Below are 26354 nucleotides of genomic sequence, written 5' to 3'. Positions count from 1 at the left end.
CAAGACTGTTATTTGTCATGACCATACCAATTCAGCAATTGGGGAAAAATACTTGGATAAAAAGAATATCCTGTAAAAATACTGGAGCAGAGAGATTGAAACAATTACATTTTGCTGCTCTCTGTCACATTTTCCTCATTCTGAACCTTCCCCATTGGGCTGAATTCTAAACCAGCTGAAATCGTTACTCAGCCGACGTAACCAGATGGCGGCGCCAGAGCGCTATAATAACAGGAGTAGCTAAACGGCAGATTGAAAGACTCATTTCTCTTCATGTGCGATTTGCCAAATTGTTGTATATAGTCGAATCGTCACAAAATATGATTCTAATTCACATAATAATGCTATTTAAGACTTTTTTTATCCAGTCGTATGCACTTTAAGCGCACTGTGAGACAATGGTTACTGACGTCCTCACTTAGTGGCCATTTTAGAACAGGCACTACATCCCATAAAAGGTATTATACGAAATGTTTTTCTACTCCATGCATGTTACACCAATGCCCTGATGAATACCCTGACATTTTAAATGATACTGCCCCACAAAGCCCATTTCTTCCCCTCAGTAGCAAGTGTTCAGGGTGCATGCGCCCCATGCACATCCATGTGTGTCCTTGCGGCAGTAGCATTGTTTCACTGAGCCTTCGTCTAGTCTTTACTTGGCAAAAACACTTTTCTAACCCACCTCAAACTTGCTACCAACAATCAACATTTTTATTGTTTTTTTCAGTCTCTGGTGCTGATTTGATGGGCTGAACCCCCATTGCTTTATATTCAGACTTGTCAGAAGTGGGTAGTAACGCGTTACATGTACTCCGTTACATTTAATAGAGTAACCTTTTAAGAAATTCTAAGAGTAGTTTTACTAAGCTATAGTTTTTACTTTTACATGAGTAGATTTGTGAACAAAAAACACTCTTACTCCGCTACTTTGAGCTACACAAGAGTCGTTGCATTTTTCCTCTTTATTGTACATACAGTGATCCCTCCGCTAATTCACGCTTTAACTTCGTGCCCTTAGTCCATCGTGGATTTTTTTTCAATTAAAAAAAAAAGAAAAAATACAGATGAGCTTGCCCGAGCCGATCACAGTCTCACTCCCTCCCTCTCGCTGCTCTTTGTTTGTCAGGTACATCACTGGGGTTGCTTATTAAAATTAACGATGTTGACAGATGTTTCTGTTTGATCTTGCCATAGTCACGGACTTCAAAAGCACAATATGCGTCAATCATCATTTAACTTGTTAAACAGTTGCTGTGGCAACTGATTCTGCAAAAGTGAGGAGTTTGAGAGGATTTGAGTAGACTCACTATGAAGCATTTAATAAAGCCAAGCATCTTCCTACTACTTTATTCTTTATTCTAAAAGTGAAAAACATGTCTCATATTATGTATCTCTTTCCAATGCCAAATCTGAATAAATTAATTGAACACGCACACACACACACAAAAAAAAAAAAAAAAAGGGGGGGTGCGCTACTTCGCAGTTTTTCACTTTTCGCGGCAGGTTCTGGTCCTCATTAACCGCGAAAAATGGGGGATCACTGTATTAGATTTATTATTTTCTTTGCCAGCAATGCTGAGAGTACGTCTACCGATTTCACCAATGAGATGTCGCAACAATAATCACATGACTCCATTATTGAAAATCAAACGCAAGCTTGCCGTTCTATATTCACGCCAGCCTGTTCAATCATGTGGTGTTATTAAAGCACTTTAAAAAATGAAGTATTTGATATAAAGCGCTGCCGTCAACATGACTCGAATGCACGGATTATAACCTTTCTCCCAGTTTTTATTTGCCACCGATTGACCACTGAAAACCAGAGATATGATCCTTTTAATTTCAACATAGTAATTATGAAAGAATTCTTCTCTATTCAAACTAGGAACTATTTTGTCCACCAGAGGGCACTCATGCTCTTTGAACGAATAATGCTTTATTTATGATTTTTTTTTTTTCTCTCGTCTGAATTTTTTTTTTCTTTTTGTATTTCTTTGGCTATATCTGGTTCTGTAATGGGTTATTGTACAGGATCATTATAACAACAGTTCATATATATAGATAACTTTGTGCTCAGCAAAAAATACCATTGTAAAAAATTCAACAAAAATATAAGCAGTTACTCACAATGTTAATCATTACTTGAGTGTTTTTTTCACCAAATACTTTTTTACTTGTACTTGAGTACATTTTTTTGACGACTACTTTTACTTGAGTAGCATTATTTTGAAGTAACGCTACTCTTACTTGAGTAAACTCTTTGGCTACTCTACCCACCTCTGATGATTGTACAAGCATGCGCGCCATGCACGAACTTAACACAGGCTACAATTACGCTTTAGGGGGAGATGGCAGTCGCGAGTAAAAAAAAAAGTGACAAACTCCATTAAGCACCTTTAACAACGTAGTGTGTACTTTGAAATAACTACTTTGAAATCAGTTTGCAACCGATTGTCAAGCCTCTTGGTTTGTCACAAACGTCAGAGATGCAGTCATTTTGCTCCATACTATTTATTCATTTATTTTTTAACCTGTCCTGCCCAGCTGCTTGACACGGAGAAGGGGAATCTGAGTGTCCTATTCGTCTGAACAGTTCTGATGGATCAAAAGGGAGTATTATACAATATACCCCCATTGTGATTATTCATTGTGTTTCGTTTATTAGGAGAAAGCAGCGAGCAGGAACGGGTTACCGGGGGACAGAAAGGAAAATAGAAGAGGAGCGACAGAGACAAGAGGAGAAGAGAGAGACATAAGAACAAAGAAGAACAAATAACAGCAAGAAACATATTAAACACCTACACTAACTATGAATATGGAAGTGCTTTTGTTAGCTAATTGTATTTCCGGTGGGCACCATGTGGCGGGCTTGATGACCGAGGAGAAAATAGAGAGGGGGAAAGTCAGAAAGAGATGTGATTAAGTGAGGTAGAGCGTACACAAATCAGCAATCCGAGGTGTAGAACCCGGTGTAGAACCCAGTACGGTGGTACATCGACATACGATCGCTTCGACACACGATCTTTTCGACATCTGACGTAAAATTTGACTCGTCATTTGTTTCTACATCCTACGACATGCTTGAAATACGACGATTTATGACAACGACGCCGCAGTTTCTTTGTTTTCCCGAAAGATGGACGCACGGCGGATTTTTTTGTGAGAGAAATCAACATTGGTTCCAAGAATGTTAGTACAGGTGGTGAAAAAAGGAGGCTTACCATTGAAACGAAGCTGGAAATGATTGAAATATATGAGCGTGGTGGGCGCGTCCGTGAATTGGCTCGACAATACGGCCATAGAATGTCTACGATCTCGACGGTCCTCCTCGGACCGTTAACGTGACAATTATGATTGTAACATCGCCCAAAAAATCGCCAGTTTTGTCAGGTTTTTAATCATTTATTGCTAGTGTTGGGCACGTTACTTTAAAAAAGTAATTAGTTATAGTTATTCACTACTTCTTCCAAAAAGTAATTGAGTTAGTAACTGAATTAATTCAATTCAATTCAATTTTATTTTATTTGTATAGCCCTAAATCACAACAAGGTTGTCTCAAAGGGCTTTGCAGAGGCAATATGATACACAATCAGAAACAGCAAATGAAGCAACAAAGATGAATAAATAAAGTTCAAGTCCTGGGCATCCCCCATTCTTTGACCCTCCATGTCGGCACGGAAAAACTCCAAAAACTCCAGAGTCTTTGGGAGAAAATGAGAAACCTTGGAGAGTACCACAGTCAGGAGAGATCCACTCCCAGGACGGATAGACAGGTAGCACCAGGACTGCTAATGGGAATTAGCAGGCGAAGTTACAGTCCGTCAAGACGCAGTGGAGTAAAGGAACAAGAAGAGGTCCATCTAGCCAGATGAGATGGGGGTAGCAACGAGGACGTCCATCCAGCCAGGGGTCCGGACAGTCAGGAGGCTGCAGCTGAAAAATAACCTCTCCCCAGAGGGGAGGGGCGAAAGGGGACACCGGGTGATTAGTGATGAAGAGACTAGACAACTAGATATTAACATTGGAAAATAGAAATAAAGTAAGACAAGTGTTAGGTAGAGTGAGAAAAAGGAGATAGAACTCAGTGGCTGTACTTCCCCCAGCATTACAGCTTCTAGTGCAGCTTAGACTGTGAGTCTACTCCGACTTCAACTAGCCTGACCATAAACTTTGTCGAATAGGAACGTTTTTAATCTAATCTTAAAGGAATTACTCTATCGTAAAAGTAACTAGTTACCAGGGACAGTAACTATTTCCATTACTTTAAAAAGAAGTTGTTGTATGTCAAAGAATTTGAAATTTTCTGAGCAGTATTCGAGTCAGTTGAATAGAGAAGAACAGACAGGTAGTTGTGTTATAGAACCTTGTAATATTTATTGCACCTCACCAGCAACAGATTTATCCTACACTTGAAGTGCAACAAAAATAAACAGATTTGAATTGCTTACCACAGATGTCGTCAAAAGCTTTGCCCCGGGACATATTACGCTTTACGGTAAAGTTTTTTTTTTTTTTTTTAAACAAACAATATTAACAAAAAATACACATATACAAACATAGGGCGAGACAATTAACATATAAACAAACGGCTCTGGAGTACGTGCGCTGCTAGAGCGTTTACGTGACAGAATGGGGGATCACGTGAGATTTGACAACAACGCAGCCATATTAGAAGCAGGTCGGGTTCGCGGGACATTAAACTTAAACTTTCCAGTTCGATAAAGAGACAAACTCGTTACTAAGGCGAAGAACAGACATGTGATCAAACTTAAGGATGTGAACAATGTTGACCCTGACGAGCAAGCCGAAGACAAATGGAGTAAATATGTCGACGGGCTTCCACAATTACGTGAAATGGACATTCTGCTGTTTGGTGTATGTTACTAAACTCATTAGCGATTCCGAAATTACAAATCGCTACAAAGCTTCGAACAGTTTTGCTGCGGATGGGTGCAGGACCTGCACATTATGACCGTATCAAACGGCAACTCCATCATTCTTGCAAAGGTAGGCTATGTGTGTTTACTGTTTTCATTGCCATGAACCTGAACGCACCCCAAGTTTTGGATGACAAATAAACAGAGCAGAGTAGACTCGCTAATGCTGGTAGTTTCTTCAATTTATTCAAAGTAACTAACGCACCGCTTTTGACCGTCAGTAACGGTAACGGTGTTGTAACGGCGGAAAAAGTAATTAGTTAGACTACCCCGTTACTGTCCGCCGTAGCTGACCATAAAAAGTGAAAGTCCTCTCTCACTGTAAAGTCAGCCATGCAATGCATTCAGGCGCACCACGCAAAAAACATTCGCCACATTTCAAACTGATTTGTTTAATTATTACAAGTATTATCATATTACTATTATTATATTGTTATTCCTATTTTTATTCATAATTTATTTGTTTTGCTCTTTGTTATTGCTCTTTGCAGTGGTACCAACAGTATTTATTAAGGATTTAGTGTAGTTTTTCGGGCTGTTGAACAAATTAATGGAATTATAATGTATTTTTTATGGGAAAATCCTGTTCGAAATGCAATCATTTTGACTTACAAACAAAGTCCTGGAAGGAATTAATTTTCTATGTGGAGGTACCACTTTATTATGTAAAACGCTTGTAAGTGTGGATATGTTGACATGCTATTCTATGCTGCCTGATCGCTAATCCTGGCGCCGATAGTTTCTCTACTTGAGTGTGTCTAATTGCACCCAATGATGCGTGAATACCATCAGATGTATCATAGTCCTGCAGACAAGTGGAATTGCCGCGCAGAGGCTACCCCAAGGCAATGGACCCTCACGTGCCAATCGAGGGTTGAGCCAGCGCAGCCCGTCCTTCCGCAGCTCCGGCAAGGGGGCCACCGCCATCCCCCTGGGATCCACACCAACCACCGCCGCATTCCCCAACAGACACAGCACACCGTGGGACTCCGACCGCCCGGAAGGCAGGATCCCCACCCAGAGTGGGCGACCCATGGGCACTAAGCCACAACCCGCGCCAGCGCCCAAGGATGATACCCGGGTAGAGAAGACAGGGGAAGCCGGAAGCAGGGAAGCCGCCACAGGACCAGAGCCCCGATCCCCCCACCCGCGCAACCAGCAGACCAGGCGAAGAGGGGGCCCCGCCCCGAGCGCCAAGCCATAAAGAAAAGTGTGGCACCCACCTACAACCCTATTACTGTGGCTGTCAAGTCCAGCCAGGTTGCATACAATTTACAGCATCTGATCAAAATCCAGGCCAAATTATAGTCGCATTACTGCAGTTTATTATAAACCAAACTCTTTGTAAATCCATTACGTCTGCTACAACAGAGCCTACCAGAGAGGTCTCCTGTCCCAAAATGGCCACCATCATTAAAACCCTCACACACAAGCCACATGTACTCGCACACACTTACATTCTAACAGAATCACATACACATACACGAGTGCCATCATTAGAAGAGCCTGGACAAATTAGAGAACACCATTAAGATGGAGTTAGTGCCATCATGCATTGTGTGTTTGGGTGAGTGCATACATTTGTGCGTGTGTGGCAGCGGTGTCAGTCACCTGTCAGTCGCGAGTCCAGATAAGGCTAAAATCGACCTCCCCCAACAAACACACGCACACACACCTTGTCTGGTTGTTATCGCACTGTCCATTCATCCATCTCTGGATCTTTCTATTTTTTTCCACCAATCCATCTTCTGCCTCTTTGCACAAAGAAGGTGGCTGCAATAAATTGCACGTGAAGGTTAAACAAAGACAGTATACTAGGAACATTTTTTTGTTTTTGTACAGGTAGCCCCGGGGTTACGAACGAGTTCCGATCCTACGCCGGCAACGTAACCGAATTTCCGCGTACGTCGGAATTAACCCTTTAAGTACCCCTAAATACCCCCTCTCCAAAACACTATCCATAAACATGTATTATACATCAATGTAATGTCCTCGCCAAGACATTGGAGCTAAATCCTAGCGATACACCGAACTAAGCTGTAATCTTTCTTCTCCCTCTCTCACTTGGCTACGCGACTTCTTTGATGGACCAAATGCGCTCTTCCCCGTGTATGCGCGTGCACTCTTCTTCATGTGCGCAAACACATTCTTCTTTGTGTGTACAGTACATATGCTCTTACTCGTGTGAAGAAGTACTACTTGCTCTATGCTTTCTGCACCAAAATAAAAGCATGAATCACAAACCAAAAGTCAACATTATCATCAAATAAATATTTCGCCAAAGGGCAGAACAGTCGTGTTAATAAAATAAAAATTAGATACTGTGAGGGACACAAACAAAAAACACGACTGGGACAAAATGCCAGACGACACTCTGGCGTCATCATTTTGTCTGTTGTTTTTTTTTGTTTTGTTTTGTTTTTAAGTCGCGTAAACAGTACCTTATTGTACCTCACAGTATATTATTTGTTTACTTAATTTTATTAATGTGACGTGTTCTGTCCTCACTAAACGTGAAGTTGTTCAGCTTGACAGACAAGGCAGTTGTGGTTTTTAAAGCTTTTTACTTCCTTCACTTTAGACAATTTGTAAAGCTGCAGCACACACATGTACACTAATGTTCAAACAACACAAGTTTAAACAAAAAACACTTGACATCAAACAATTTGGGGTTCAAACTTCCATCTAGTCTGATCAATATGTAAATTTAGTAAATTAAATTAGGCTAATTTGCCAAGCAAAAGTTCGCTATATTAAATTCTATGAATGCTAACATATTTACAATTTTCATAGCAAATCACTCACACATAACTCCACAAACTGTAGCTCTAGACTTAATTACAAATGAATACACAAACATACATTAGCAACTTACAGCCTTATGTGGGCCAAACCAGAGCGCAGCTGTCCTTGTCTAGCCATGTTAGACGAGTCTGCTTGTGACGGTCCTGGCCATTTAATTATTGTTTTTTGAGACATAAAAGTAGATTGTGTTAAGTTGCTACCTGCGGGAGATGGAGTAAAATTCGATGTGGACTGTGATAAAGTAATAAGGGCTCAGCTTTGTAATCCAAATCAAAATTCATGTTTGAAAGCTGCTGCCCTGACGAGGCTCAATGGTTCGCCAACCAATTTAGTAAAAAATATGTTAGTTGTTGGGCCACGAAAATGTGCTGACGTTAATGTGCGCGCCCACTTTGCCTAAAGAAGGCCCTGTCATTGCTATCGGCCCTCCAAAATTTGGGAGTGTTCTTTGGGTCAAGCCCACTACGCTAGCTGTTACGGCTATTATGTAGGGTATACAGTAGGTTTGTTTTTAAGGTTGGGGGTGTGACGGCGCTGGCCGCTTAATTATTGTTTTTTGAGACTCTTTCAGTCAGCTGATCGTTGCCTCTGCCAGATGGCTGCTTCCCCTCCCACTGTGACTTAAGCTGATCTACGCCGGATGGACAGACGACGTCGCCGCCGCTGATTGGCCACGAAGAAAGGGCGCCAAGCTTGAAAAGTCAGAAGTTGTCAACTGACAGCTGAGGTCGCACTTGACAGCATTCGTGCCACAGTCCTCCTCGCCAGCTGTTTGCTCGCCATCCACTCTCGCGCGCTTTGATCGCTAGTTTGATACACTCCCGCTTTTTCGGTGAGGTCTTTTGTGTTTATTCATTATTGGATCGTTTTTGTTCACCACTGTAAATAAGAGCACTGAAGCAGTAGGGGTAAGCTGCCATTTCTGTTCAACCCGTTTTCTCCTGTTTTGTTTTGTTTAAGAAGCTAGTGTAGTGGCTGTCTTTTTGTTCTTTACTTTTTACGATCAGGGTTTAGTTAGCGTGTAGGGTTGGAGTGTAGATTCCTTTTGTTTGTTGTTTTGGCCTGGGCTTATCCTGAAACTGCGCTTCTTCCACATTTTGTATATATTGTTCATTGCCAGTTTGACTGTGTAAATAAATTCGTCCCACTTGTGAACTTGTGTGGCTAATTTTATGTTACGCCCTTAGTGAGCTGTCCGTGGGACATAACACTGCTCCTCAGTAAATACAAGGCGAGAGTCGGCAACGACACATCTACGCATATCATCTTTGAAGCCTCGTCACTCTGTGATAACGTCACCCACATCTCTCTGGTTAGTCTCATTTGAAAGTGCGGAAGTTGAGGTCCAAGCCAGTTTTTACTTGAAGTCAATTGACCAAGTAAAACGAGAGATAATGTCACTTGAGTTTTATAGTTTTATTGCCATCCTGTTTAAACATGGCATGGACCATGTGTTTATGTCATTATATCAATAATTTCTTGTCCTTTTTCAAAACAGACAGCACCACAAAAAACTACATATCCCAAGAACTATTGTGAAGTCACAAAGGACGGACATAATTGGAACATTTAATAAATTGCCGAGCGAGGCAGCACCTAAGGAAAGGGAGGCGAGGTAGCCAGCGACAGTCGGTTGGATTTAGCGAGTGACTTTGAAACATCCGGAATGAATCGAAAACTAAATTTAGCACAAGCTAATGCATTATTTCATCAACTCGAGGAAGAGGATGGTCCGGATTTGTCGTTGTTTTCTTTGGATGAGTTGGAGAGTGAGAAGTGACATCAGTGCGCAAACGAGTGTGTACGAAAGTGGGCTGTGTGACGAAGTCCTGTGTCCTGTTCAAGGGGAAACTGAGTAGCATGCCTTAAAAATTGAACTGAACAGGTTTATATATAAAAGGGCTGTCAAATTTATCGCGTTAACATGCGTTAATTAATAAATTTAATTAATCACGTTAAAATATTTAACGCAATTAACGCATGCGTGGAACGACCCACTTACGCATTGCCACAAATAGACTACAAAGGCGCTGTTTTGCATATCTACAGATCAAAAAGGCAGCATCAAGTGAGTAGATACAATAATTCATTGGGGTCGTGTTTTTAATTGGTAAATGCTTTGACATCTCTTCCACAACAACTACATCTATTGTAGGAAGTGAGGTGGGGAAGACTGACATCAGTTTCTTTTTTTTTAACACCCTGTACAGCTCCCAACGCAGAGAAGATATACTATTTGCAGCCGCCACACACAGTCATGGTTGCACTACTTCCCATCATGCATTTGGGCAGAAAAGTTAAATCCCTACAGTATCATTTACTGAAAGCTCAACAAATACACAAGATGGCAATATTTAGTCACAATATACAAACTCATATTTATCTTGTAAGAATTACAAGTCTTTCTATCTGGAAGATGACAGAAGTGATCATTTTTGGGGTCAAAAAATGAAAGGTCAAGGATAAGCAGGCACCTTAGCATAATGTCACTTACAGCTACAAATCAAGTCAGAAACCTTGGCGTTATTATTGAATTGATAGCCATGTAAAGTCCGTCACTAAATCTGCAGAATTAAGGGGCTTCTGACTCAACAGGACATGGAAAAACTTGTGCATGCATTCATTTTCAGCAGATTGGACTATTGCAACGGTATATTTGTGGGTCTTGATAAAAAATCAGTCAGGAAACTGCAGCTAGTACAGAATGCTGCAGCCAGAGTCCTCACAAATACAACGAAGCTGGACCACATTACACCGGTTTTGAAATCGCTACACTGGCTTCCAGTGAGTCAAAATATAAAATACTACTATTTTTTCTGTTGAATGTTCATCCTAACAAGTTGAATAAATAATATCAAACTACAAAACATTTCGTTGAGCATGTTTCGTTGTCAATGTGACATCAATAAAACAAATTTTGACGAAAAATGTTGGGTCTTTTTGGGTCCAGAATGTTGATTATGATTGGTCAGTGAAGAAAACAACAGTTTGGACATGAATGTTATGGTGTCCTGAAAAAAAGAGATACAACCAGGCCAATGGGAACACTTTTTTTTTCTTTGAAATATAAAGGCAACACCAAAGGCATGCAAATTCGGACAAAATAGGCCCAGGTGTTAAATGGTTAATTCCGATTTACGCGGAAATTCAGGTTACGTCGCCAGCGTAGGAACAGAACTCATTTGTAACCCAAGGACTACAGTGTACTTCAGTGTTTACAACGATCTCACATATTTGGAATTTTTCAAATCCACCATCCAATTGAGAAAGCCTATTTCTCTGAACTTATTTCTCGCCGTCATTCATTAATTTTGTGTATTTTTATTCCAGAGACTATTGAAATATTTTCAGAAATGATTGAAGACTTAAATCACACAATTAAATCAATCAACACTGTAAGCAAACATTGAAAGGGTTTGACAGAAGGACCCTAGAATGCTCACTAGTTAATCAGTTTTTATATAATGTTAATGCTATTCTTAAACTGCATGGACAGTATTTATTTGGTTCATTTCATTGTTCCATTAGGTTTGTCGTATTAAGGAATGAACTGTTGTCCATTGGGTTACAGTATATCCCCTAAAAATTAACTAAATAAATAGTGCACTTACATACGTTAAACTAAACATCTGATTTGGAGATCAATTTAGCTTCAACATTTCCTCTGGGAGGCACTCTGCTGTTAGGGCTGCACCCCTCCAGAGCAAGGAATGAGTCATAATGCAGCTACTTTGTGACTAAACGTCATCTTTGGAGGATTTAATAGCATGGCCTTCATCTAATGCATGAAACCATTACTTCAAATGCAATCCCGCTGTTCTTTTCTTTAAATTTTGCAAGTCCAACAATTTTCATATTTTTTTAGTAGAAAAAAATAAGTCCATTGTTTGCCAGGGATGGAATATATTCCAGGATTCAAGTTTCTCAAATTAAACTGAAACATGGAAAACTTTTGATCTACAAATGGAGTTCAGGCTGCTGAACACTTTGTTTAGTTTAATGAGTACCGTATTTTTGGACTATAAGTCGCGTTTTTTTTGTTTTCATATTTTGGCTGGGGGTGCGACTTATACTCAGGAGTGACTTATGTGTGAAATTATTAACACATTATGACATCATTTCACATGTTATTTTGGTGTTTTGGAGTGACACTGATGGTTTGATAAACTTGTTAGCATGTTCTTTTTTGCCATAGTTATCTGAATAACTCTTAATAGCTATGGCCACGTTCGCGTTCTGCCTTTGGCAATGTGTGTTCAGTTGTATTATTGAATTTTTTTATATACTGAAAACCTAACCCTAACCCTTTCACGCCCACGTGGGGGCGCACTCGCACTTGTTTAGGTGAAGAGCGCTTACACGCCAAAAGAAGACAGACAGCTCTGCAGCTCTGAGTGAGTGGGTGAGTTAGCGAGAGAGAAACACGTCTGCGAACTTACGTTCATTGTTTATGCTTTTAAAATATCTGTACAGAGGCAACGCCTGTGTGTATCATCTTTTCTGTTGTTGTTGTGTGTTTTCCACCCGCGATCGGACACTTTGAGCCAGTTGTGTGGGTGTTTGAACGATGTGCTAATGCTAGCGAACGCATGCTAACCATTTATGTCATTGCTGTAAAACAACCTAATTATCATTTATTTACGTTGAACCTGTTTGGTATCGAGGACCAAATTCATTCAGCAAATTATACGGACGTCCAGCATCATCATTTGTGAGTTCGCTGTATAGCCAGGACCGAGCCGTAGCGTCCTGGTGAGGACAGTGTATTCGCATTTCGTTGTTCATGCACTGTACACTGTACATTTATTCAACATGTTGTTCACTATTGTATTTTTATATTAAATTGTCTTTCAAGATGACATATCTGTTCTATGTGTTGGATTTTATCCCCCCCAAAAACGCGACTTATATGTGTTTTTTTTTCTCTTCATTGGGCATTTTATGGCTGGTGCGAATTATACTCAGGTGCGACTTGTAGTCTGAAAAATACGGTATTTGCATAGAATAAGTGACTAGAAAATGCAACGTTGTCGGTGGGTCAAACGGTGTGGGCTGTTCAGCGCATCGAACAGCTTTTGCATTTAAAGCTACCATCAACTATATTAAAATTTAAGCTAATGTGATGACTGTATTGCCCAGATATTTATACCTGTTTCAGTGTTTGCCTATTTTCATTCCTTCCTTCATATTTAAAAAAAATTGGATTCAATTATTTCTTCTTATATATGGAATAATAAACAGCCACGTTTACGTAAAGAATTCCTGCAAGGGGCTAAAAAGTGAGGGCGGTTTGGCTCTTCCTAATTTTCAGTTGTATTACTGGGCCGCAAATCTAAATTGTATGGCATATTGGTTATATTACCAATTTAAGGAGAATGGTCCCACTTGGGTGCAGATGGAAGCATGTGCATGTCTCCCAAATTCATTAGCTCTACTCATTTTGCGCTGCCTATTAACTCTCTATATAGGTAAAACAGCGTCATTACAGATTGAGTGCGACAATGAGTGAAAGGGTCGTGCAGCGCATACATTAATTGCATTAAATATTTTAACATGACACATTTTTTAATAAATTATATGCCACCGTTATCGGGATATTTTTGATAACCCTACCTTAAGCCTAAACTAAAGACTCTGGATGAGTGTAACATAATATGTCTGTAACGTTAAATACAATTAGAAAACGATTTAATAAAAAAATATATATATATATATACTGCTATATATGTGTGTATATATTAAAAAAAGGCATGGCCGATATTTTTTTGCCGATTCCGATACTTTGAAAATGACGTGATCGGACCCAATCAATCGGGACATCTCTAATGCAAACAATGACAGAAGTGTGTGTGTGTGTGTGTGTGTGTGGGGGGGGGGGGGGGGGGGGGGATAAGTAGAAACCAATTTTTACCAAACTATTTAAGCCAGGTCTGTGCTGAATCACTGATGAGTGGTTTAAAGCTGCCCTGCCCATTATAAAACACACACCTGCTAAGAATTCTCTTGATGAGAAGCATTGTCTGATGCAAATCATGGCTCGGTCAAAAGAGCCATCTGATGACCTGCAATCAAGGATTGTTGATTTTTTATAAAGCTGGGAAACTATACAAAACCATCTCTAAAAGTCTGGATGTTAATCAATCGACAGTCAGAGAAGTCTAATAATGGAGAGAGTTTGGCACTGTTGCTTCTCTCCCATGGAGTGGCCGTCCACCAAAGATGACGCCAAGAATTCAGTGCAGAATACTCAGAGAGGTAAAAAAAAAAGAACCCTAGAGTGTCTGCTAAAGACTTACAGAATTCACTAACACAGTCCTATATCTCTGTGCACACATCAATTATATATAAAATAAAGGCCAAGAATGGTGTTCATGGGAGGACTCCACGAAGGAAGCCACTGCTGTCTGAAAAACATTGCTGATCATTTAATGTTCGCAAAATGGCAGTTGGACACTCCACAGACGTTTTGGCCAGACATTTTGTGGACTGATGAAACCAAAGTTGAATTGTTTGGAAGTAACACACAATGTCATGTGTTGAGGAAAATAGAACAGCTCACCAACATCAACACCTCATCCCCACCGTGATGCATGGTGGAGGGAGCTTCATGATTTTGGGCTGTTTTGCTACCTCAGGGCCTGGACAACTTTCAATCATTTATGGAAGAATGAATTCAAAAGTTTATCAGGATGTTTTGCAGGAAAACCTGTGGCTGTAAGTCAGACAGTTGAAGGCAAGGCAAGGCAAATTTATTTATACAGCATAATTCAACACAAGGCAATTCAAAGTGCTTTACATCACATGAAGATCATAAAAAACGCATTAAATCAATAAAACGTAAAAACAAAAACAATCGAAACAGGAAATAAAATTATACGTAAAAATCACATTTAATCACAAATAGAATAAAGAAAAAAATACTACTACTAATAATAATTGAAATCAGCAATGGAGAAAAAGCACAAGAGGAATAGAAAGCAAATAGCTTGAAATATATAGACAGTTATGGATATGCTGTGATATATACCGTAATTTTCGGACTATAAGCCGCTACTTTTTTCCTTCATTTTGATACCTGTGGCTTATAGCCCAGCGCGGCTTATTTGTTGATTTTTTTAGGTAACACTTTATTTGACAGCTGTGTCATAAGACTGTCATAAGATCATCAAAATTATGACATGACACTATCATGGACATTACTGAATGCTTATGTCATTAAGTGTCATTTGGCAAATTATGTCACTAACTCCATTTTTGTCCATCTTGGATCTTTTGCATCCATGCAAAAGTGAGATCATTTGCCAGATAACACTTCATGACATCTGTTATAAGCATTCATGAATGCTCAGGACAGAGACATGTCATAATTATGATTGTGTAATGACAGCCTTATGGCACCACTGTCAAATAAAGTGTTAGCAAATACCATAACTAGCAATTGATGAAACAATTGGAACAGTAACTGAAGAAATATTTAGCACAGAACATGATTTTTTATTGTTATTTACATCTGTAGTGCTGCAATGCATGCTAAGAGGCATGTTGGATGACAACAGTCAACAACAGGTGGCAGCAGAGGTTGACTGTCTCCCCCAAGGGAGCAGTGATGGCCAAATGAAGCTTCTTGAAGCAATAAAGCTTTGCACTAATTAGTTCAAAATTTAATGATGGTTCATTTGGTCTTATGACAGTCGGTCGTATGATGCCGCTGTCAAATAAGGTTGTACCGGTTAATATCCTTAGGTGTAAATATCCCATGATACAGTGAGGACGGCTGCGGCTTATAGTCCAGTGCGGCTTATCTATGAACGAATGCCATTTTCGTGCCAAATTTGGTGGACTGCGGCTTATAGTCAGGTGCGCCTTATAGTGCGAAAATTAGGGTAAAAGCTTTTTTAGCTCTGATTTAAAGGAGTTAACAGTTTGAGCATACTTCAGACCATCAGGAAACTTGTTCCATACGAGCATAATAACTAAATGCTGCCTCACCGTGCTTGGTTCCTGTTTTTGGAAGATACAGGAGACCGGTTCCAGACGACCTTAGGGGTCTAGATGTTTCATAGGAATCCATTCATTGATTTGATGAATGCATTTACTCAAGGATGGATCGCTTTAAGAGAATGTTAATAATGTTAATGCCATCTTGTTGATTTATTGTTATAGTAAACAAATACAGTACTAATGTACCGTATGTTGAATGTATATATCCGTCTTGTGTCTTATCTTTCCATTCCAACAACAAGTTACAGAAAAATATGGCATATTTTATAGATGGTTTGAATTGGGATTAATTACGATTAATTAATTTTTACGCTGTAATTAACTCGATTAAAAAATTTTAATCGTTTGACAGCCCTAATATATGTATATATATATATATATATATATATATATATATATGGCGGAAAACACAGACAAGACTGAAAAAGCAGTTTCTGCTCTTGTACCCCTCTATAAAATAAACTGCTGTATTTTAAGACAAAACAACTGTTGTGTTTGATAGAACAATATGTCTATATGCTGCCATAGCAGATTCATGGCGCACTAAGCCTTCGAACTATTTTTAATTTGTCTGTTTTACCCTGAAAACCCCCGTTTACAGACGTCGCGCAACCGCTTTTGTTTCAACCAAGCCATAAAAAGAAGGTAAGTGCTTATATATATTATTCAAAATGTCTGGCGTTTTTAGCTCAGAATCATTAATTGATGTCTAATTATAGTTAAAAAAAAAACTTTAAAAAATTATTCACTCGCATATTTTAAACTTTTAAGCAAATTACGTCACAATGAAAAATTTGGCGTTTGTAAAAATGTCACGGATATCTACCTCATAACTATCGCTGGATTGTATTTTTTTTTTGTTTTTTTTTGTTACTGTCGCATTTTCACCGATAAATAAACGGTCCAAACAGAAAAACTGAAAAATAACGTTTAAAAGGGTAAATATATGAAAAAGAAAATCTCAACCACTCCGTGTTGTCTGCGATTTCTGCATCATGACCCTCGTTATATCAACCATGTTTTACCCATAAAATCCCCCAAAAATCCGGCTGTGGCCATTCACAGCTGTGTCTTGACACTTGTTGATACATGCTACATGGAGTTTTTGGATCAAAACAAGGTAAGTACGCGATAATATCTCTTTAAAATTATTAAGCTTTCCAATGATGTATCACACATGCATATAGGACAATTTTGAAATTTGGCCAAATTGGGGGTTTCAGAGCGGAAGTTCAAGTCACCCTTGATCTGGAGTGGTCAAGTCAAAGTCCACACTTGAACCCCATTGAGATGCTGTGGCATGACCTAAAGACAGCGATTCATGTAAGATATCCCAGGAATCTGACTGAACTACTGCAGTTTTGTAGAGAAGAATGGGCCAAGATTAGTCCTGATCGATGTGCCAGACTGATGAGCTACAGGAAGCGTTTGATTGACGTTATTGCTGTCAAAGGGGGAGGCCACAAAATATTAAATGTGTTGGTTCACTTATTTTTATTTTTAAAATATGAAAACCTATAAATGTTTGGGTGGTTTTAGTTAAAGTAGGCATTGTTTTTTCATCTGTGTGATTTTGACAAAGATCAGATCACATTTGATGGTGATTTTATGCAGAAATGTGAGAAATTCCAAAAGGTTCGGATATTTTTTTCATACAACTGTAGGCACTATACATCTGGATGCATATGGAACGATCGTCCTTACCTCAGCACGCTCTGTTTGCATTGCATCCCTCCGGTCCAAACTGCTGGATACGCAGGACAAACCACCCACTCGCTTGATACATTCAAATGGCTTTGGTAAATAGAATGAATAATAGATGGCAAGTGTATGTGTTTGGGGTTGGGTTTTTTTCTTTGTTTTTTTTTGTTTTGTGTTTGAATGACAGTAAGTGGAAACTAGAAATGAGACTGTCTGAGGGACTAAAATAAAAGCTTTCTGTTGAATTACAGTACAAAAAATATATCAGAAGATGTCGGTGTCCCACTGTGGTGAGAACAAAAACAGTACTTAAAGCATACAAACACACAGACAAAATGCAAGTTGTGGTGAGATTTTTACATTTATATTTACAGTACCTGTAAGTGTGTTTTCGTGTGCACATGGGCGATCATCATGATGATATTGTAACTCCTTTGCGAATGTGGCTGCCTGCTTGCTGAATAGGTCAGACACATCAATCATGGAAAAGCTCCATAATGTAGTCTGGGGGGAGACTGGCTTTTTCTTGGGGAGGTCTAAGAGCCTGAATTATGCATTTGTGTACTTGTAGCACTTTGTGTAATTACAACAGTGCAATAAAAAAAATTCTCTCAAGCAACATTATCTTGTCATTCATCAAAACGCCGTCTAATTTGAACGTATCTTGCAATGTGATTTGCTGTTTAGTTACTTTCCAAGGGCGTATGTTTGGTCTCAACATTGGTAGGGACGATATAACAGCATAACCTGCATGTACACTTTTTGCTTAGGAAGGGACATTATTAAACCCAAACAGATTAGGTGAACAGGGGTCAGGGCTACATTTCTCATGAATATGAACCTCATTAATTGATAGGCCAAATGATCAATGCAAAATAAATCTGTTTTGACTCATGCTAACTTTCATGTGTATTGGTTAAAGATGCACCGATACCGATACTAGTATCGGCAGGGGGCGCCGATCCAGCCCGAAATGGTGGTATCGGTATCGGCGAGTACCAACAAAGACGGCGCCGATACCATTTACCGGTCCATTATTATAACATTTGACCACAGCCTTTTTCTCCTCCTGGCGCTCACTACAATCTGTCTCTGTGTTGTGTGATGACACATGAACACCAAGCAGCTATCGCTATTGGCCTGCTCCAGACCAATGACAGCGGGCCAATAGCCATTCCTGACCAATCAAAAGGGGGCTTTTTTATATGGACGAAAAACAAACCAGGAAAAATGGCAGCGCCGTGGCGGTCGGGAAATATTTCCAAATAGAAATCCCGTCGATTAAAATCAATGGCTGCATGCAAGATTTGCGGCCTGAAAGTTTGGAGATGTGGAGTTAAATCGGCCAGTTTCAATACCTCGAATTTGATAAAACATTTGAAGACGAAACGTGAACGAACACAACGAGTTGGAGCCTGCAAGAGCAGGACTGCTATCCAGAGGAAGAAGGCCGCTGGACCGGAGCAACAATCTCTGGTCAGTTAACTTTGTCTACTTTACTTTTATTGTCTTTTACTGAAAGAAATGCCGCAGTAATTTGGGAAGAGTTTCCAAAGTATTGTTGCCACCTTTCAGAAATAGAAATAAGGGACTCCCACCTCCCGAAAAAAAGGAGAGACGGGATGCTGTGGTCAATTATTATTACTTATAATTGTTAGCGTCCGCAAATGCGGAAACAAGGTTGAACCTCGAAGCAGACAACAAGCGGGGGATACATAAAAGGGTTTAATGATTGCAAACAAAAAATAACATGCGATCGCGGGACAGTAGAAATAACAAAAGGAGTCCGTGACAGCAGGTCGACGGACAAACTAAGACGATAGGCAGCGATTACAAACGAGAGCAGCACACTAACAGAAAAACCCAATGCAGGGGCATAACAAGCAAATGTAGCGAGATTATTGTGCCAGATGTCAAATAGCTATCAGCAAGGCAAATATCTTGGCAGCCTTCTCTGAGATCACCCGTGCTTAAATGCTGCGTTGATGAGACTGCATTGGATTCAAGTGCCACGCCCCCACGCCCAGCAACAAAACACAATCTAACCAGCAGCAGAATGTGACAATAATTTCATGAAAGTTGCACTGTTTGGACTTTGAGAGGTTTAAAAAAGTTGATTCAGTTCATTCAGAGTTTATTATTATGAATTTATTTTTACTTTCTTACTGTTGGGCTAGTATTATACATGTTTTATTAATTTCACAAATTTAGCACTATTTTGGCCTTTGAGAGCGGAAGGTTTATTCAACTATTGTCTACTAGGGTTTAGTGTACTTTTTCCTATTTTGCAAAGGTAAGCAACAGCCTGACAAAGCCTTGATAGCAATGATTTCACATCCCATTATGTAGCTCTTTGGGAAAAAAAATAAATAAATAAATATATATATATATAATCGGGGTGGTATCGGTATGGTATCGGTATCGGCCGATACTGCACAGCCAGGTATCGGTATCGGGGCCAAAAAATGGTATCGGTGAAACACTAGTATTGGTACAGGTGATACACCGTTTGATTCAAACTTTTGTTTTCAAAAACTACTAAAGAAACATATTTGAAAACTTTCAGTATAAATTTGGATTGTATGAGCTAATTCAACATACACAATAAATACAAACCTATTAATAATCTCTTAAGTGTCCAGGAATGCAAAAAAAAACATTTGTCTTCCAACCACTCAACATTGTCTAAATTAATAAATATAACTGAAAAAAACTCATAAAGTTAACAGCAGAAAACACATACAGGACATTTCTCTTTAAGCAGCTTCCCACTCGAGTTTTGCAGGTTAGCATGTTTACACAGTTAAATGTTATGCTAACTATGATGCAGGTCGGACTTTCAGTAGCAAAATTAGTGATGTGTTTCCCATGTCCACAACCCTGATGTCTTTTACATTCCTTACAGTAATTGGTGCTGGCCGAAAAAATCTTCTAATATCCCTCCTCTTCAAAGGAGTCGAAGGAGGCGGCATGTTGTTGTCATTTTTGTCATTTTTGTTTTCTTACTGTACCGAAAATGAACCAACCACCTCAAAACCGAGGTACGTACCCAACCGAGATTTTTGTGTACCGTTACACCCCTAATAAATAGGGAACTAAAAGGAACTAGTATTTGAGGAACCTGAAAAGGTCGTAGTGTTATGTCCGTACCGTCCCTATGCAAACCTACGCCCTTGTTACTTTCAACAAATATCTGAAGTGGTTTGACTCAACTTGGGTGGTAAAGTGAATGTCATGGTTAAAGTTAGGTTCTGCTTAGTTAGTGCCCTCGTGTGTCTTGCCCATTGTTTTCACCTGTTGTGGCTTGTTCTTTGTGTATCCACCAATCTGCTTTCTCTCTTATCACCCACCTATGTCTGATTGTCTCATTACCCTTTCTCTGTGTATTTAAGCTCCCCGCTTTTGTTCAGTTCTTTTTTGCATCATTGTCGATTTCTTAAGTATGCCAGTGTGTAGGGATGGGAATTGATAAGATTTTTACAATTCCGATTCCATTATCAATATTGTTTAACAATTCGATTCTTTACCGATTCTCTTATCGATTGTAATGTGGACTAATGGACTGTATGAGGTTCTGAGTTCAGTTTTATGGTTCATTCGCCTCGGGGTGTCTGTTAGAACACAAGTAGCGGAGAATGGAGTTGTTCTTTGGCACTTTTAATCTAACTTGGCCATAGGCACAACTATATACAGGCAATGGCACTTGATATGAGAATCACTCAATAAGCAGATGAGAGCATGCGTGGAAAGATGTTGATGTATTTGTATGTGTGTGGAAGAAGACTGGAATGTGTCGATATATGTGTGGTTCTGAAAGGAAAGAAAATTACATCATATTAGTGCTGTTGCAATAAACAATGCAAATTGACTGTAAAGCAGTCAATAACGCACATACATGAGTCGCACAGTATAACGAACACAAAGGTGGGGGGGGGGGGCACGAGTGCACGCGCACAACCCAGAAGCACGCTGCGTGCATGTACGGTCATCTTGGCCATAAAAATGGTGAAAACTAAGCACTTTACACTCATATGGATGTACAACATCATCTTAAGATGCTAAACTAACACATTTCCTCATAACACAAATGTGCAACGCGAATATAATGTAAACAACGCTCTCCTCGACGCAGCGAGGACGAGCGAGAGCAACCATCCGACGTAACAGTAAAAACACGAAACGGTCGCGCTGATAAGGGATCTAACTTATCATAAGAACTTTATGACATGAAGAGGAAATACTTACATTCGTTCATGGACGCACACAAATTAACACTTCCTCACACACATCTTAACAGGTGGCCATTCTGCTCGAAATGCGCACCTTACGCTTTTTCTCGGTCCCAGAATACGCAGCGAGTGTGACGTAGGACCATAACAGGAAGCAACTGACTGGTTGCTATGGGAACAAACGCATACCCATGCAACCTTTCTAACAGCAGTATTAAATTTGCTAATAAAATCGTTTAGGATTATTTTAGATACATATATGTTTCTCAGTATTCGACGAGGAATACGATAGACTCATTACTAGACTTTTTTTGAAAAATCACTATTTCTTTAAGTTGTTTCATGAATAATGACGTGGCCTGTGAAAATAAGTGCAAAATTACTTGGCGACGACTCTTCAGATCATACTTGATGAGTGGTCCCTCTTCGAGTAACCATGTGGTCTTACTTGATGAACAAAATGTGTGTAAGATGAGTGAGTTATGTGACGAAAATCGTGCTGGTTGGAATCTGTAAGAGAATAGTTAGATAAACCGTCAAACGATTCCATGGAATTGAAACACACGGAACCGATTCTCTATAGGAACTGGTTCTCGATTCTCATCCCTACCAGTGTCCCTGCTCCTGTGCCCTATCCTATCAAAATCCGGTTACATAGGAAGTTGTTTTGTTTCCAAGTCTTTTGGTTGATCTCCCGAGTTTTTACAGGTACAGTGGTAGCTCCACATACGAAGTTAATTCGTTCCAGGACCTTGTTTGTAAGTCGAAATGGTCGAATGTCGAGCAGGATTTTCCCATACGAATACTTTATAATCCCATTAATTCATTCTACAGCCTGAAAACCTACACTAAATCCTTAATAAATGCTGCTGGTACTATTGCAAATAGCAAAACAAATTATGAATAGAAATCAGAATAATAATAGTAATAATAATAATAATACCTATAATAATGTAACGAATGGGGTTCTAATGTGGCGGATGTGGTGTATCTGAACGCACTGCGTGGCTGACTTGACAGAGTAGGGAGGGAGGACTTTTTACTTTCACTTTGTTCAACTGGGGTGGACAACAGGCATGTTGTGTTGACAAGTTCTGAAATAAATGATTAAAAACCTGACGAAGCTGGCGATTTTTGGCGATGTTACCACAATAATAATTGTCACCTGACTGATACCAAAATACAAGTTTCTGTAAAAAAGTTATGTTTTTTTTTTGTTTGTTTTTCAGCCATCAGTACTCAAAATCAAAATTTGACAGTCAGTTCAACTCTGCTCTTGCTCATCAACTTCCATATCTCCTTAACCTCTTCTTACACTCTCTCACACTCTACTTTGTGTCATGGTTTGAGTTTGCTTCTGTGCCCTAGTGTGTCTTGTCATGTGATCACCCATTGATTTAATCTGTTGTGGCCTGCTCCCTGTGTGTTGACCAATCCGCTGCCTCTTGTTTCACCTACCTGCGCCTCACTGTCTCATTACACCATGTCTGTATTTAACCCTTTAACACCGAACGTGTCGGCGGCGACCTTTGAAGCCTCGTCACGCTGTAATCACGTCACCTGCGTGCCGCTGGTTGGTCTCATTTAAAAGTGCGTAAGTTGACACCCACGCCCGTTTTTACTTAAAGTCAATCGACCAAGTAAAACGGGAGTAAATGTCACTTGAGTTTTATAGTTTTATTGCCGACATAAATAAACATTAAACCACTGCATGGACCATGTGTTTATGTCATTACTTCCATCATTTCTTATCCTTTTTCAAAACGGAAAGCACCACAAAAAACGATATATCCCAGGAGCCATTGTGAAGTCACGAAGGATGGATGTAATGTGAACATTTAATAAATTGCTGAGCGAGGCACCACCTAAGCAGAATGAATCAAAAACTAAATTTAGCGCAAACTAATGCATTTTTTAATCAACTCAAGGAAGAAAATGGGCTAGATTTTTCGTTGTTTTCTTCGGATGCGTCGGCGAGTGAGAAGTGACATCAGTGCGCAAACGGCGGAAGAGTGGGCTGTGTGACATAATGTGTGACGTAGTCCTGAGTCTTGTTCAAGGGAAAGTGAGTGGCATGCCTGAAAAAATTGAACTGAACAAGTGTACTGTCAATATTCTTGAAAATATTTTTTTAATGTTACATTTGATTTTTTTTTTTCACTATTAGTCTTTTCAATTTGTATATACAGTGCCCTCCATAATTAGTGGCACCCTGAAAAAGATGTGTTTTTTAGCTTCTAATACTTTTTTTTTTTTTTTTTTTTTTATTCAAATAATATGGGACCTTAATGGAAAAAATCCAACCTTCAATACAAGTGCATTCATTCAGTGGGGAAAAAGCTCAATCTTGGTCTCACACAAAAATACACAAGGTCCCAGGCTTCAACTGGGACTGTGTGCTTTGGTCAGATGAGCCCAAGATTGAGCTTTTTGTCAACAAACACTCTAAGTGGATCTGGCGTGCCACGAAAGATGCGCATGCTGAAAAGCACCTCATACCCACTGTGAAGTATGGGGGTGGGTCAGCTATGCTGTGGGGCTGTTTCGCTTCCAAAGGCCCTGGGAACCTTGTTAGGGTGTATGGCATCATGAATACTTTGAAATACCAGGACATTTTAAATCAAAATCTGTTGCCCTCTGCCCAAAAGCTGAAGATGGGTCGTCACTGTGTCTCTCAGCAAGACAATGACCCTAAACATATGGCCAAATCTAAACAGAAATGGTTCACCAGACAAAAAAAAAAAAAATCAAGCTCCTCCCATGGCCATCTCAGTCCCCAGACCTTGTTTTGTTGGCAAAAGGGGGTTGTACAAAGTATTAACACCAGGGTTGCTCACAATTATGACACACATTATTTGATGTCAAATAATTTTTTCTTTATGTGGGATTTTTTTCCCCACTGAATGAATGCACTTGTATAGAAGGTTGGATTTTTCTCTTTTTTTCCATTAAGGTCCCATATTATTTGAAATTTTAAAAAATTATTAGAAGCTAAAAAACACATCTTTTTCAGGGGTGCCAATAATTATGAAGGGCACTGTAGATGTATGTGTTCGAGAAGCTTGTTTGTATGTATGTAATTTTGATAAGGTGATGGGTGCAATATCTAACCTCACCCCAAGAGATATCCTCCAAACCATTTTTGTGACCATTTTTGTGTTATATGATATATATGTATTCATATCATGTTTTAGCAATGTTGGTCTACTGCAGTGCTTCTCAATTATTTTCTGTTACGCCCCCCCCCCTCCCCCCCCCCCCCCCAAGGAAGACGTAAATGTTTCGCGCCCCCCCAAACTCTCTGCCGCCACTGTAAATAGTATCATTTTTCTATGAAATTACTATTATAAATACGCATCTGCCTAACATTTGGTCCTTTTTTTCTAATAAAGAAAAAAAAGTAATATAGATCAACTTATAGTAAAGTATAACTTTATTAACATTGTTTTGTTTGTAACAGAGAAGACCTGACGCACATCAATTTGCCTGAATTAAAAAAAAAAGTCACATCCAAACTATAAAAAATACACTCAAGGTACATTTTTGACCATTTGATACAGAAAAATAAAATGTAATAAAATCAGTAAATAATAACAAATTAAAATTGATTAGTAACATTCACTTATGAGGACAATATGCCAAAAAATTTGACCAAAAAACAAAGCTGAATAAAAGAAAAAATGAGTGTCCTTCTGTCAAAGGACAGTTTTTATTTTTGCTGCTCACAGTATTACCTTCTTTACAATGGTGTGGCGTTATTTTGCAATGAGCATACTAACAATTCTCACTGGTTTACTGATATAACACTGACAAAGCAGGACGGTAGTTGGCAATATTCGGCACGTTTTCGCTGAAAAACAATCAAGCGGCTTATCAATGAGATTGGGGTCTAATGTCTTTAAGTGGCGTCTTAATTGATTTGGCTTCTGGCTGTCCGCTATAATTATTTTAGACACAGTAAAATGTGGTCTTTCCCCATCACCCACTGTATTAAAAGTCAAAGCTAAAAGGCAAACGGCGCGAAAAAAACGCACTCTCGGCGGCCGAGGTAGAACCGTAGGTCAGGGCGGTCGTCGTGACGATCCCAAGCCGAAAATGGCACTTCTCGGGCGGCGACGTGAGAACCGGACAAGACAGTGGGTCGCTGCGTGAGTGAGTCCGGTCGGAAAACGGCTTTCAAAACGGTGGCGGCACACTGCTCTTCATATCTGTTTTCTGTGTGTGCTGAGTGCTCTTCCTTAGTTCATAAATACTGCGTGCACTCTGAAAATGAGAGCGCCGCTGCCACCCACTGAGTGGATGTGCAAGTACACTTTATTCCAGTACGGGAAAAAAAAAAAAGCATGTTCCCCGAGGTCACATGCGCCCCCCCTGGCATCGCTCTGCGCCCCCCCAGGGGGGCGCCCCCCACTATTTGAGAAGTACTGGTCTACTGTATATGACCTGTTTTGACCATAATATGTATAAAGGCAAGGCAAGGTAAGGCAAATTTATTTATATAGCACAATTCAACACAAGGCAATTCAAAGTGCTTTACATCACATGAAGATCATAAAAATCACATTTAAATCAATACAACGTAAAAACCAAGACAATCAAAATCGGAAATAAAATTATATATAAAAATCGCATTTAATAACAAATAGAATAAAAATAAATAAATAAAAATAAAACAAAA

Source organism: Corythoichthys intestinalis, chromosome 20 (assembly GCF_030265065.1).
Source record: "Corythoichthys intestinalis isolate RoL2023-P3 chromosome 20, ASM3026506v1, whole genome shotgun sequence".
In the NCBI taxonomy this organism is placed as follows: Eukaryota; Metazoa; Chordata; class Actinopteri; order Syngnathiformes; family Syngnathidae; genus Corythoichthys; species Corythoichthys intestinalis.
This window is presented reverse-complemented; position numbering follows the sequence as displayed.